Here is a 13,330-nt window from a genome sequence, read left to right as displayed (position 1 = left end):
TGGAGACCTTGGTTCAGGCCTTGATCTCTTCACGTGTGCTTAAAATCCTCCATCCTTCCGTTTTGTTTAATGAAGAACACAATTTTCTTTAACCCCTTCACTTCTATCTTGAAAAAACTACTGAGCCGCAGATATGATATCGGGATTTGGGGAAAAAAAAAATGGAGCCACAATGTAGATATTACGGGAATGCAAAATGCTAATTTGGGGCCACATAGTACGTATACAGCACTCCCAAGCTATTTTGCCAGCGCTAACGCCAGCGCCGCACAAAGCTAGCGCTAACGCTAACACTAACAGGGCTGGTTAAAATAAAACTTACCGGTAAATATCACTGAGCCCTTCCAGTAACACAACAGCAACACGCTAGCACAAAGCTAAAGCTAGCGCTAACACTAACAGGGCCGGTTAAGATAAAACTTACCGGTAAAGATCACTGAGACATGCCAGTAACATAGCACCAACACTCATGCAGAGGTGGTAAAAAGGCACTTCCTCGGGACATATATTCCACCGGTCTCATTCTTACCTTTTCCGCTCGAGTGCCCCCTTGCGGCTGAAAATATGCACAAATTAGCCACGTCACCGCATAACCCGCAGGGTTGAAAGTGTGTGAAAAAAGTCAGGGCTTGTTGGCTGGAAATTACGGTACACTTTTCATTCATTTATTGAATTCCAGGAGAACAGTAAAAGCACACAAACACACTGGGCCCACTCGCTTATGTAAAAGCTACTGTCAGCCACAGCTCACACACAGACACTCACGCAGACTTGCCAGTGTCACTCTTAAAGGGACAGATGCTCCGATACATGCAGTATTTTGTATATTTTAATCCTTCAAGAATTTTTGAATATGCTCAAAATGTGTTAAGTGTGAACATTTAACCCATTTAGACTTATTAAATATATATTAAAGCGCGTTTGAGGGGTAAAATTATAGAAACAATTTTTGAATCTGGAACGCCTACAATAAAACTGCGTTCATTTGTAACGCGAACATAAATACTTCAATTTGTGGCTGTGGCTTTGTAATGGAAGGTTGTGTAAGCAAATTGTGGCCATTTTTGTTCTTGGTCGTGGAAGAGGGGGAATATGATTCACTTTTATTTTACGCAGTGGATCAGTTCTAAAGACCGAAAAGCGTGACATTGAATATGAAAAGAAACTTACGGTACCTTAAGTGCATTGAGTATTGCAGTTTCTGGTGATAGTGCATTCCATTTGCTTGCCCAGACATCCAAATTGTTCATGGGAATGTTAATAGATACACAAATTAGTATTTTGTGCGCACGTTATACCTATTTCGTGGCAACACATTCATGTACTGTGTGTGCTTTGTCTATTTTGTGACCGCAACTTTGTATTTTGTGGCCACAAATGTGTATTTCATGCTCACAAATTAGCATTTGGGTGCAATTTGCCGCCATAATATATTTTTATTTCCCCTTCATGTCAGCCCCTCATTTCCTGTCATCTTAAACCTGACACCCAAATCATATCCCGTTTATACCAACGTGCAGCGGCCATAACCCACTATACACACGTTTTCCTCCAACGGGGGCTTGGTCAAAAAATATGATTGATTGGCGCGCTGTGGACAGAAAGTGCTGATCAATGTTAGCTTGACTGATGGATGCAGATCGTACGTCATTGTCTCTGTCTGTCTGTCTGTCTATCTATCTATCTATCTATCTATCTTCTATCTATCTATCTATCTATCTATCTATCTATCTATCTATCTATCTATCTATCTATATCTGTCTGTCCCTCATTCTTTCGCTCTATCTAGAATAGAGGCAACTGCATTCTATCTATCTGTCTGTCTCTCTGTCTCTCTATCTCTGTCTGTCTGTCTGTCTCTCTCTCTCTGTCTCTGTCTCTCTCTCTCTCTTCTCTCTCTCTCTCTCTATCTGTCTGTCTCTCTCCCCTTTGCACAAAAATCAAGCTACCGCAGTTTTTACGCTGCCGTTTATTTTTGCTACGGCTCCCCACAGGTGGCCCACCTATCCCAAGCTCTTGTGCTCTAAATAGTTAAAAAGGTTTTGCAGACAGCCACACAAACTCGCGGCAGGCAGATCACATGTTGCGAAACGCGGCATTCCTTGTGAAACAGTGCATATGTTGCAGCGTGCGCTTTGCCAAGAGGTGACCTTGAATTGTTAAGACCCCCCCCCCCCCCCCGCTGGCACAGGTTCAGCCCTTAACGTTCTTCACACATCACTGCTGCTGAGTGACAGGATGGACCGCGAATGCAGCGGCTAAATGACAGAGATGAGCACTAAAACACCAGCCCCTCCACCACCCCCCCCCCTCACCCCACTCCAAGAAAAAAAAAAAAAAAAAGAGTGAAATTGAGAAAAATCAAGGGCGGAGTCGTCGCATCTCCGGGGAAATCTTTTCATAGTGAATTGGGGAGGAGGGAGTGTTTCTCGTGGAGCGAGAATGGGGGAGGAACAGATCAGAGGTAGTTCGAGCTTTAGGGGATTAACAAATGAACAAACCTGTTGTCCTCTCTTCCCCTTCCCCGCTCTTTACTTCTGCAAACTAGTACACGCTCTGAATGTTCGAGTCCTCGTATAACCTCTGCGGAGTTTTTAGGGTGAGCGTTTCTTTTCGCCTGAGCTGCCTCCAAAACCTCGTGGCTCCTTCCACGTTTCGATTTTTAAACCCTCTCGTCTGGTTGGCTTTTCTCACATCCTTAAAAAGGAGGGAAAGATTGACAGGAAAAAAAACCAAAAAAACAAATGGAATAGCACGCAACTATTGCCTGGTCAGGTTTGGAAGGATTTTTATTTTATTTTCTTGAGTGCAGCGCAGCCTGTTTAACCTTATGCAAGAGTACGGTATTAGAGCCACGATTGGGGGGAAAAAAAAAACCCATCCAGTTATGAGAAATCCTTATCATGAAAATAACCTTTAAAATATTAAATACAGTGGTGCCTTGAGATACAAGTTTAGTGTGTTCCGTGACAACGTTCCAAAATCAAAATACGATCATCGCACCCCATTGAAATGGATGGAAACGCCAAAAGTCCGTTCCAGCGTCTCCAATAAACCAACCAGAAATTTGTAATGTTTTAAAAAATATGTATAATTAGCACTTTATAAAACATATAAGTATATCATAACTAAACTAAAAGATTGAGAGGAAAGATCACATGCCTGTGAGTATTGCTACATTGTCTGTCTACATGTTTTGCTGCGCTTATTGTATACAAATATTTGCTGCTTAAAGCTGTATAACTGCTATTTCTTTAGCCCATCAATGGCATTTCCTAGCATGTGTTAGCATTAAGCTAGCAAACTTATATCGTACAATGTGTAATTTTCTTTGCTTATTTTGACAGTAAACTTCACTTAGCAGCTTGAAAGCTTTTTAGGATTTTTGCTTGCATGTCAAAGCTAAATTTGGCCAAATGACTTATTGTATTTAAAAAAAAATGTAATTTTAGCATTTAAAAAAAATTGAGAATAACATTATTATAAGGATAGTCATAATATATTACACATTTTTAAAAATTACCATTTATCTTTCTCAGAACTTTCCACTCTGGTGGCCTCAAAATTGGGGACAAGACAGGAAGTGAGAGGCAGACAGAGAGGCGGTGAGGGGAAGGTACGATGGTTTCAAAACCTGGATGTCATCCTTTGCAGGTGCATCATCCACTCACCCTCCGATCCCCACAAGTGATCCAGTGACCTTTGAAAGCCAACCTTGATGTTCACTTTGCATGATTTACTTGGACGAAGAGCGACAAAACGGAAAGAAAAGGGGGGGGAAAAGAGAGACGGCGCAGATAGGCCGTATTCCTGAAACTAGGACAGTCACTGTCTAGAAATGTGGACTCATGTTCCGGATTCTCGGGAGCCTGCTTACTTACAGTACAAGCGCAGTCAGTTCAGAACTGCCCACTGGCTGCTTTCGCTGTCCTTCTGCTCTCTCTGTTAGCAGCCTTTTGCGTTGTTTGACATCTGCTTTTATGAATACTGAAGCGCAAGTGAGTTGAAGCATTGCACCACTGGAAGTCATGGACACACTTGTCTATTCCAATATTGCCAAATGGTCCAACGGTGACCTATCCAAAGGCGCCAGATACGCATTAATGTGTGGATAAAAAGTGACCGTAACATATGCAATTGTTACCCATCCATCCATTATCCAAATCGCTTATCCTCACAAGCGTCACGGGAGCCTATCCCAGCTAGCTTCGGGCGAAAAACAGACTACACCCTGAACTGGTCGCCAGTCATCAATCAACCATATGCAATTGGAAATCATAATTTTTATACGAGGGTGGCATGGTGGAGCAAATGGTTAGAGTGTTCGGATTCACAGCTCTGAGGACCGGGGTTCAATCCCGGCTCCATTTTGTGGTGAAAAAGAGGGAACTGTTGGAACGTGAAAAATAAAAATCAACAGTTTGAAGTTGGTATGTGAATCAGTTGAAAATTGTGATGAGATTAAAAAGTAAAATATTGGCATTTCCGTGTTCATTTTGTCATGGAAAACTTGGAATATGGAACGATTGGGGGAGTGTGATCAACAGTTTGGGAAATGAATCAATGAGCAGAACATTTTGAAATTGGGATGCTTTAAATTGGTTGAGATATGTGAATGAACGTTTAAAAAAAAAAAAAAATAAAAAAAAAAAGGCTGGGCCCACTAGGAACAGGAAGTCACACAGGAAATGACTACAAAACAAAAGCCAAAAATAAATCCTTGAGATTATTTCAACACATGAATTTTACATTTGAATGGATGGATAATACATAGCAGAAAGAATGAAAAACAGTGCCATGTAGTGAAACACTGACAAACTATTAGTTATTGTGTAATATTTCCATTTCCTGACATTTAAATGTAATCATAACTTTACAATGAAACTTTTGTCACAATGCCCATTTAGACACATTATTTCACTATTTGTATTGTTTTTTTTTTTATTATTTATTTCATAGTTCTTGTCATGTGTCAAATTAACTTCCCATCTCAGTTTCCTCCTTTTTTTTTTTTTTGTTCACGCTCGTGTTTTTGCAGCTTAGTGACGAAACAAAAGTGATGCAGGACGGCTGGTCGGAATATTTTCGGACTTTTCAAAGCTCCGGCTGATGCTCTGTATATCATTATCCATCTGTTTGGCTCGAGAAGAACTGGCTCGCGGAGGGGACACGGAGCCTCGCGTGGACATCTGCCAGCCTACCTACGCCTTCCCTCTGCTGACCCATTAGCATCACGCGGTGGCTGGCGCTGATCCAAGCGAGGCGGCGTGACCTTAATCTCTGTCACCGAGCTCCGAATGCATCTGGTCAACTCCAGATGCACGGTCACGGCGGCCTCCTCCCTTTCGCTCTTTGGTAGACGCGATGATCCCGGCGCCCCGTAAGTCTCCTCCCAACGCACGGCGCGTAAAGCGGACAAAGCCGTTTCCCTCCCTGCTCACGGGGGTCAATGTGGTATCTATAAAATAGCACGTCATAGAAAAAATATCCTCGTGTGGATGACTGATGTAGTGCTTTTCAGGCGGTGCAGCCGGGATGAAGTGCGATTATATGGGCATGACTGAAAATGCCTTTTGTACCAAAAGCATGAAAAGGGGAAGGTGTGGGGAAAAACCCTGTGGGACACCATTTTCAGGCTCAAAGTGGCAGACATACTTGCGTAACACGATATACTGAAACCTGTTGCCCGAACCTACTATGTGTGAGGAGTTGAATAAAAGATGGCACGGTGGCTCAGCCGGTAAAGCGTTGGCCTCACAGTTCTGAGGTAACGGGTTCAATCCCGGAGCCGCCTGTGTGGAGTTTGCATGTTCTCCCCGTGCCTGTGTGGGTTTCCTCCCACATCCCAAAAAACATCAACATTAATTGGACACTCTTAATTGCCCCTAGGTGTGATTGTGAATGTGGTTGTTTTTCTCCATGTGCCCTGTGATTGGCTGGCAACCAGTTCAGGGTGTACCCCGCCTCCTGCCCGTCGACAGTTTGGGTAGGCTCCAGCACTCCCCGTGACCCTCGTGAGGATAAGCGGCGAAGAAAATGGATGGATGGATGGATATATTACATGAGTCACTGATAATGTAGTGGTACACACACCTGCCTTTGGTGTGGGCAGCACGTGGGATCGATTCCCGCTCAGTAACGATATCTGCCCTGCGACTGACTGGGGACCAGTTCAGGACGTCATCCGGCTTTTGCCCAAAGCTAGCTGGGATAGGCTCCAGCTTTCCCGCAACCCTTGTGAGGATAAGCGGCTTGGGTGATGACATGACATGACATTCAGTGCCCTGCGATTGGCTGGCAACCAGTTCACGGCGTACCCCGCCTCCTGTCCGTTGACGGCTCAAATAGGCTCCAGCACTCCCTGCGACCCTTGTGAGGATAAGCGGCTAAGAAAATGGATGGATGGATGTACAATGATTGTACATGGGCTCAGGATGAAGCCAGTAAATATCTACTACTCTATTTTGTACTTATTTCTATTTCAGTCACTTTGGCAAGAATCAACAGGACATTTTCTGTCGACTTGATAAATTTTACTTTAGCCTCAATGTACCAGGAAGTAAAAGCTGGGACAGTTGACAGCTGGGATAGGCTCCAGCACTCTTCGCGGCCCTTGTGGGGATAAGCGGCTTTGAGAAGTTAATGAATGAAGAGAATGGGAGAGAAGGTAGAGTTGAAGAGGCAAGCGTGAATGACCAGGAAGTGGCAATGATTAGTCAGGGGGAAGTTAGAAAGGCAACTGAAAAGAATGAAAAATGGAAAGACAGTTGGTCCTGATGACATACCAGCGGAGGTATGGAAGCAATTTGGAGAGGTGGCTGTGGAGTTTTTGACCAACTTATTCAGCGGAATACTAGCAGGAGAGAAGATGCCAGAAGAATGGCGGAAAAGTGAGCTAGTTCCCATTTTTAAGAACAAAGGAGATGTTCAGCGGAAACTACAGAGGAATAAAGACGATGAGCCACACAATGAAGTTATGGGAAACAGTAGTGGAGGTTAGAGACGGTGGAACTGAAGAAACAACAGGAAGCAGAAATGGAGGTAGCAGAAATGAAGATGCCGAGGTTCTCGCTTGGAGTGAGCAGGTTGGATAGGATTTGAAATGAGCCCGTTGGAGGGAGAGCCTAAGTTGGATGTTTTGGAGACAAGGGCAGACTTTGATGAGTGAGTGTATTGGTAGAAGGGTGCTGAGGATGGAGCTGCCAAGGAAGAGAAACCGGGAGGAAGACCAAAGAAAAGGTTGATGGATGTTGTGAGGGAGGACATGAGGACAGTTGGGTGTTAGAGAGGAAGTTGCACGAGATAGGCCTAGATGGAAAAAAATGACACGCTGTGGCGACCCCCAACGGGATAAGCCGAAAGGAAAAGTAGAAGACATGAAGAACTGGGGGCTAAGAGCAGAGCCTTGTGATACACCAAACAGTGACTAATATCATCAAACATTGAAATCTGTTGGTTACATATCTGTGCACAGGTCTTGATGACCTGGGGTTAGTTGAACCAGGACCGAGCCTTGTGGAACACCATTTTTAGGATCACAATGTAAAATGACGGCATCGGCTGTATTTATAAATGCGTTTCATGAAGTTGCAATCGGTGTGTCCATGAATAATGAGGGACACAGATGGCATATAAGTGACTTAAAAAGGAACGCGGCCGGAGAAAACCCACGCAGGCACGGGGGGAACATGTAAACTCAACACAGGCGGAGCCGGGATTTGAACCCCGGCCCTCAAAACTGTTAAGGCGACGGTCGAACCAGTTGCTCCACCGTGCTGCCAAAGACAAGTGTTTTTAATAACCTAAATCGAAACCATTCACAAGGTTATGTTAAAGTAAAGTAAAAGTTGTGCTCGCTTTTACTTTAAAACCATCGTTCGGCATTTTATGATCAAGAATCTTCCTCGGGCCGCGCAATTACTGCCATAATAAGAATAAGAAATTAAACAACCTGTAGCAGAGAGGCGGCTCGAGACATCAGATCGGACGGCAATAAAAGTGAGTCAATCCGGGCTCGGATTCCACAATTAGAAGAGAGAAGGGGGGGGCGGGGGGGGGGGGGGAATAAAATCTGACTCAAAGCTTGTGATATATGATCTTTTTTATTGACTTTGCAGAGCTATTTGCAATTTTACAGATGATATCCGAGTTCCGCGGGCAAGTAGCGTGAAGAATCGGAGCTTATAATAAATCCCCGCAGGTTCTAATCAGTCTTGGAGGAGGAAGACGAGCTCGCTCCGTGTCAGGCGATCCGGGGCAATAAACGAGAACCAGGAAGAGGTGTTGAAACCACCATCCTGTGCGAAGGAACAGTTGCTTACAAGGAATTCTTCTCCTGGATATGCACGGCGGTGTTGTATTATTATTATTTTTTTTCCCCAGGGTATTGATATTATAGCATCAAAGGAGCTTTGCAATATCATCTGGCAGCGCATCGCATGACAAACGCTCATCCCAAATTATATACAGCGACCCCGACGAGCATATCGACCGTGTCACTTCGCAGTTTACGCTGCTGTCAGGGCAAGAGGGGGGGGGGGGGGACGGGACAGGCGCGGGTGTTTTGTGAAGTGTGCGTGCGGGTTGCTTCATCTGAGGGCTCGCACTTCATTGTGTTGTCTTTGTAAGCGGCCGTCCACGCCCACCGATGGACGCGCGTGTGTGTATGTGTGTGTGGGGGGCCTTCACGAGAGAGAAAGCTGCGTTCAGGGACTGCCTGAGAATTTTTGACTTTTTTTTTTTTTAAATAATATTATTAGGGCTGTGATTTGGGAATTCTCACACTTTTTGCTTCAATATTAATTCAACACACTTCCTTGACACCGATTGCTACTTTCTTATTAGCCTGGTTTTCTTGTGTGGCATCTCAGGGCGTTCCAGAAAGAGCACAAATAATGTGCAAATAAGTGAGTTTTTTTTTTTTTTTTTTTTTTAAGCGAATAGATTTTGACAGGGTCCGCAGGGGAAAAACTGCGAATAGGCTGAGTTCATAGTAAATGGAAACAGATGAATAGAAAAATAATTTTGACATTTTGAAAAAATATATACTGGTCATGTGAATTCTCGATGGGGTGCATTAAAGAAGGCAGGAAATACTTTGTGTGCATACCGTATATTTAAAGGAGTGGCAATCCAACCCCCCCTCAAAAAAAAGGTTCAAGGGGGGAGGCGGCACAGTGTCTCTCAGATGGTACAGTGTTGGCCTCACAGTTCTGAGGACCCTGGTTCGATCCCGGCCCTGCCTGTATAAAGTTTGCATGTTCTCCCAGTGCCTGCGTGGGTTTTCTCCGGGAACTCCGGTTTCCTCCCACATCCCCAAAAACATGCAACATTTTTTGGACACTCAAAATTGCCCCTAGGTGTGATTGTGAGTGGGGCTGTTGTTTGTCTCTATGCGCACTGCGATTGGCTGGCAACCAGTTCAGGGTGAACCCCGCCTCCTGCCCGTTGACAGCTGGGATACGCTTTAGCACTCCCCACGACCCTCGTGAGGATAAGCGGTGAAAGAAGATGGATGGATGGATTCATTCAACACACTTCCTTGGCACCAATTACTACTATCTTATGAGCCTGGTTTTCTTGTGTGGCATCTTAGGGCGTTCCAGAAAGAACACAAAAAATGTGCAAATAAGTGAGTTTTTTTTTTATGGTCCGCAGGGGAAAAACTGCGAATAGGTGGAGTTCACAGTAAATGAAAACAGATGAATGGAAAAATGATTTTGACGTTTGAAATAAACCTACTGGCCATGTGAATTCTCGATGGGGTGCATTAAAGAAGGCAGGAAATACTTTGTGTTACATCCCGTATATTTAAAGGCGTGGCAATCCCCCCGAAATAAGTAAAAATATGGTGAAGGGCAGGAATTCCATTTCTTTTTCATTCTTGGTCTCATTTTCCTAATGCACTTTTTACGGGCTTCCATTTCCACCAAAATTAGTGCCCAGGGTTTTAATTGCAGTTTACGGAGCTCATTTATTGGCGCGGGAGTCTCGCGTTTGTGTGATCTGGCATCCGAGCGAGCAGGGCCGAGCCCTCTTCCAAAACCCTCCCTTGCGGTTTTGCGTTTCTTCTTTTCTGTTGTTTCTTTCCCCTCTACCCCGTTCCTTTCTTTTTTTCCAACGCCACGACGTTGCTGAGCTTTTTAAGCGTACACGCCGCTGTTTTTATAGAGAATTAGCACGTCCCTGAAGCAGGACCTCCGGCCCCTTAAATCCGCCCCCCCCCTCCCCCCATAGGTAACCGCCGAGCAGGCACGTGCCAACAGCCGCACAGTTTGCATACGGAAGCTATGATTTAAACCATTGTCCCGTCGATACTGTTTTACGGCTCCAGCGCCACACTGCTGGAATAGAACAGAAACGACTCACGACGATGCTACTTTCTCTCCATTTGGCGAAATTTCTCTTTCACTTCCCCTCCAACCCTTCCCCCGCGTTGTACCCCTCCACGGCATTCCGCGAGCACCCCCGGGGGCTAATTAAACCTTAATTACATTTGCTGGAATTGATTTGTGATTTAGTCTTTCCTCTGTTGTTCCAGCTCATTGGCCCCCCTAGAAATGTCATTAATGCACCATTATTTTCACGGGCGGCCTAATTAAAGGGACACACTCTCCGGGTTTCCTCGGATGAGATGGCGAGAAGGGGGAACATTTCGGCATCTGGCACCCCGGCGATCCAAAATGGGACATTCGCTGGTGGTGTAACTTAACCCCGTGTAGGTTAACTCGTTTTGTGTGGTACGAGGTTGCCAGGGGGGGCTTTTTCGGAATGACGTCTGGTCATGTTTTATGGCAGGGCATTATCATATGACATGGTTGTTTGGGATTGATGCCCGGGAGCGGGTGGGGGAGGGTGGGGGGGGGGGATCTTATTCATTGCCGCTTTCTGTTCATCTCTGCCAGCCTGAGCGGAAGCTAATATGGAAGCGGAAGGGTTTTTGCCAAGAATACCGAAAGCCTGGCGTACGGCGCCAGAAGACTTTCAGTCATTTGGTTTCAATTTCACATAAACACCGACACCCTCGGGAAAACGCTAGCGCGACTCAATTCAAAAGAAAACAACACCCACCTGTGCCGATAAATCTCACTATTACACGCAAAAATCTGCATTGAATAACGTTTAAATCCAGATGTTGTACATAGGAAACAAGGCGATACGCACTAAATCTACTTTAGCGCCCCATCGTGAAAATAGAATTAAATTGGTAGACTACGAGCTAGAAAAAAAATGCACTTGTGGTCTGTTTTTTTTTTTTTAAATACCGCAAAGATATTTGGGGTTCACTATTCACCAATGTATTTATTCAATATGATTTCTGTGAAACTTATTCTCAGCCGTTTACTGAGAAACAGCGTTCAGAACACAAAGAAGACTTTCACAATTCCTGCAAGTGACGCTGTAACTGGAATAATATTTGCTTAGGCTTCTGATTATTTTTTTTTTTTTTTATTTGTACTGTGTGTCTATTTGTGTTGCATTCAAATACCCGCTATAACACTGCCACAATGGTACCATTTGCACATCTATTTATGGTGTTTCCCTTTATGTGTTAGCAATAAATTAGCTTGATGTTTACTTTGACAGTAAGCATTCACTTGGAGTGGCAATAAATATCTTTTTTGTCCCCTACCTGACAAACCGCTACTTGTTGTGAAGTGCGTCGAGTCGGCCGCCACTCTATAGCGCTCGTGTCTCGAGTTTTTGCCAGCAAGACGAAGCAAAAGAAGAACACGGCCGCGCTGGAGCAACATCGGTGGTTCGGAATCGCTGCCGCGGGCCCCGTCAAAAAATATTGCCATATGCTAGCGACACCCACCTGGATGTTTGTTTGGACAACCAGGGTCTCCGGAGAGAGTGTGTGCAGGAAAAAGGAAGAGACTCAAAAGACACAAAATGACACAGTGGATTATCCCGCAGTTTTGTGTACACACATTAATTTTTCAAGCGAATGACAGCTTTGTATGAAATATGAAATAGTGTACATGCCGGCACCATCTACTGGGACTGTCAGATCACTGGAGCGGAGAAGGTTTCCTGTGATTATTGCTAATGTTGAAATAGTGTGCGTAACCAGTGTATTCCGTGAAATGTTAGTAATATGAAATGATGGCTCTTGCGCTATTTTATCTCATCTACATATGAAGGCAGGAACACGTCTGCAAACATATCCGCACTTAGCCTGCCTGATGCGCATCTCGATTCTCCTTCAGAAAGAAAAAGGGAGAGCGCGGCGGCAAACAAGTTGGCAGCTGTTTGCGCTTCCTTTTAAAACACAGCTCTTTTCCTTAGGGAGGTTTAAGGGAGTGGGGGCACTTAAAAGGGAGTGGAGAGGGGGGGGTCGAGGGGCAGGGGGTGCATTTACACGTGGAAGCTCAAAGCAGTGACAAGCTTTCCCGGCCTGATGTGGCCACATATGGCCTACAGTATCCTGCTGGAGCCTCTCTTATCGCCCTGGTTTTCCAGCCTCCCCTCAAAAAAAAAAAAAAAAAAACAGCAAAAAAGTTGTCATCCATTTTTAAATAAGAAGCTCAGCAAAATATTGCTCTTAATGGAAACACAGTAATGACATAATTGAATAGAATGGAAAGAATGAAACAGTTTTTCACACATTTTTTTGCTTCTGTTCAATGGACATGTTACTGCTCCTTCTGGTGTACTCAACCTGTGACCATCTCAGGACAATATAATACAGATACAGAGACACATACAAAGAGGACTATTACAATTGACTCAGTAGGTTTCCATAATAGTCATTTTTTGTTAAGACTAAAAAAAATATATGCCTGTGATTATTGTTATCTACATCTGCTGCGCCACCATTTGTCAATGACCTGAAAAGAGCCGGGACCACCGTTTCCAAGGTGACTGTTGGTAATACATTAAGACGTCATGGTTTGGAATCATGCATGGCACGTAAGGTTCCCCTGCTTAAACCAGCGCATGTCAAGGCCTGTCTAAAGTTTGCCAATGACCATTTGGATGATACAGAGGAGTCATGGGAGAAAGGTTTGTGGTCAGATGAGACCAAAATGGAACTTTTTGGAAATAATTCGACTAACCATTTTCAGAGGAAGACGAATGATGAGTTCCATCCCAAGAACACCATCCCTACTATGAAGCATGGGCGTGGTAGCATCAGGCTTTGGGGGTGTTTTTCTGCACATGGGACAGGACGGATGCACTGTATTAAGGAGAGGACGACCGCGGCCATGTTTTGTGAGATTTTGGCGAACAACCTCTTTACCCTCAGTCAGAGCATTGAAGATGGGTCGTGGCTTGGTCTTTCAACATGACAATGACCCGAAGCACACAGCCAGGAAAACCAAGG

At 44.5% G+C, this 13,330-nt stretch overlaps 1 protein-coding gene across 2 annotated transcripts in view; it reads left to right on the top strand.

The window, feature by feature from the left end:
* The window catches only part of LOC133495178 (retinoic acid receptor alpha), a 236,277-nt gene that overhangs the window by 22,708 nt on the left and 200,239 nt on the right, over nucleotides 1-13,330 (top strand). Inside the window, exon 4 of one of the 2 annotated variants that reach the window (XR_009793501.1) lies at nucleotides 3,540-8,014. The exons of the other annotated variant lie outside the window; for it this stretch is intronic. The gene's annotated coding sequence lies outside the window, so the exon portion shown is untranslated. Of the gene's footprint in view, nucleotides 1-3,539; nucleotides 8,015-13,330 lie in introns of those variants that run through there. 2 annotated transcript variants of the gene reach the window in all.

The sequence above is a fragment of the Syngnathoides biaculeatus genome, chromosome 22 (assembly GCF_019802595.1).
Source record: "Syngnathoides biaculeatus isolate LvHL_M chromosome 22, ASM1980259v1, whole genome shotgun sequence".
NCBI lineage: Eukaryota > Metazoa > Chordata > Actinopteri > Syngnathiformes > Syngnathidae > Syngnathoides > Syngnathoides biaculeatus.
The sequence above is the reverse complement of the archived record's forward strand: the minus strand, read 5'-3'. Positions and strand labels throughout refer to the sequence as shown.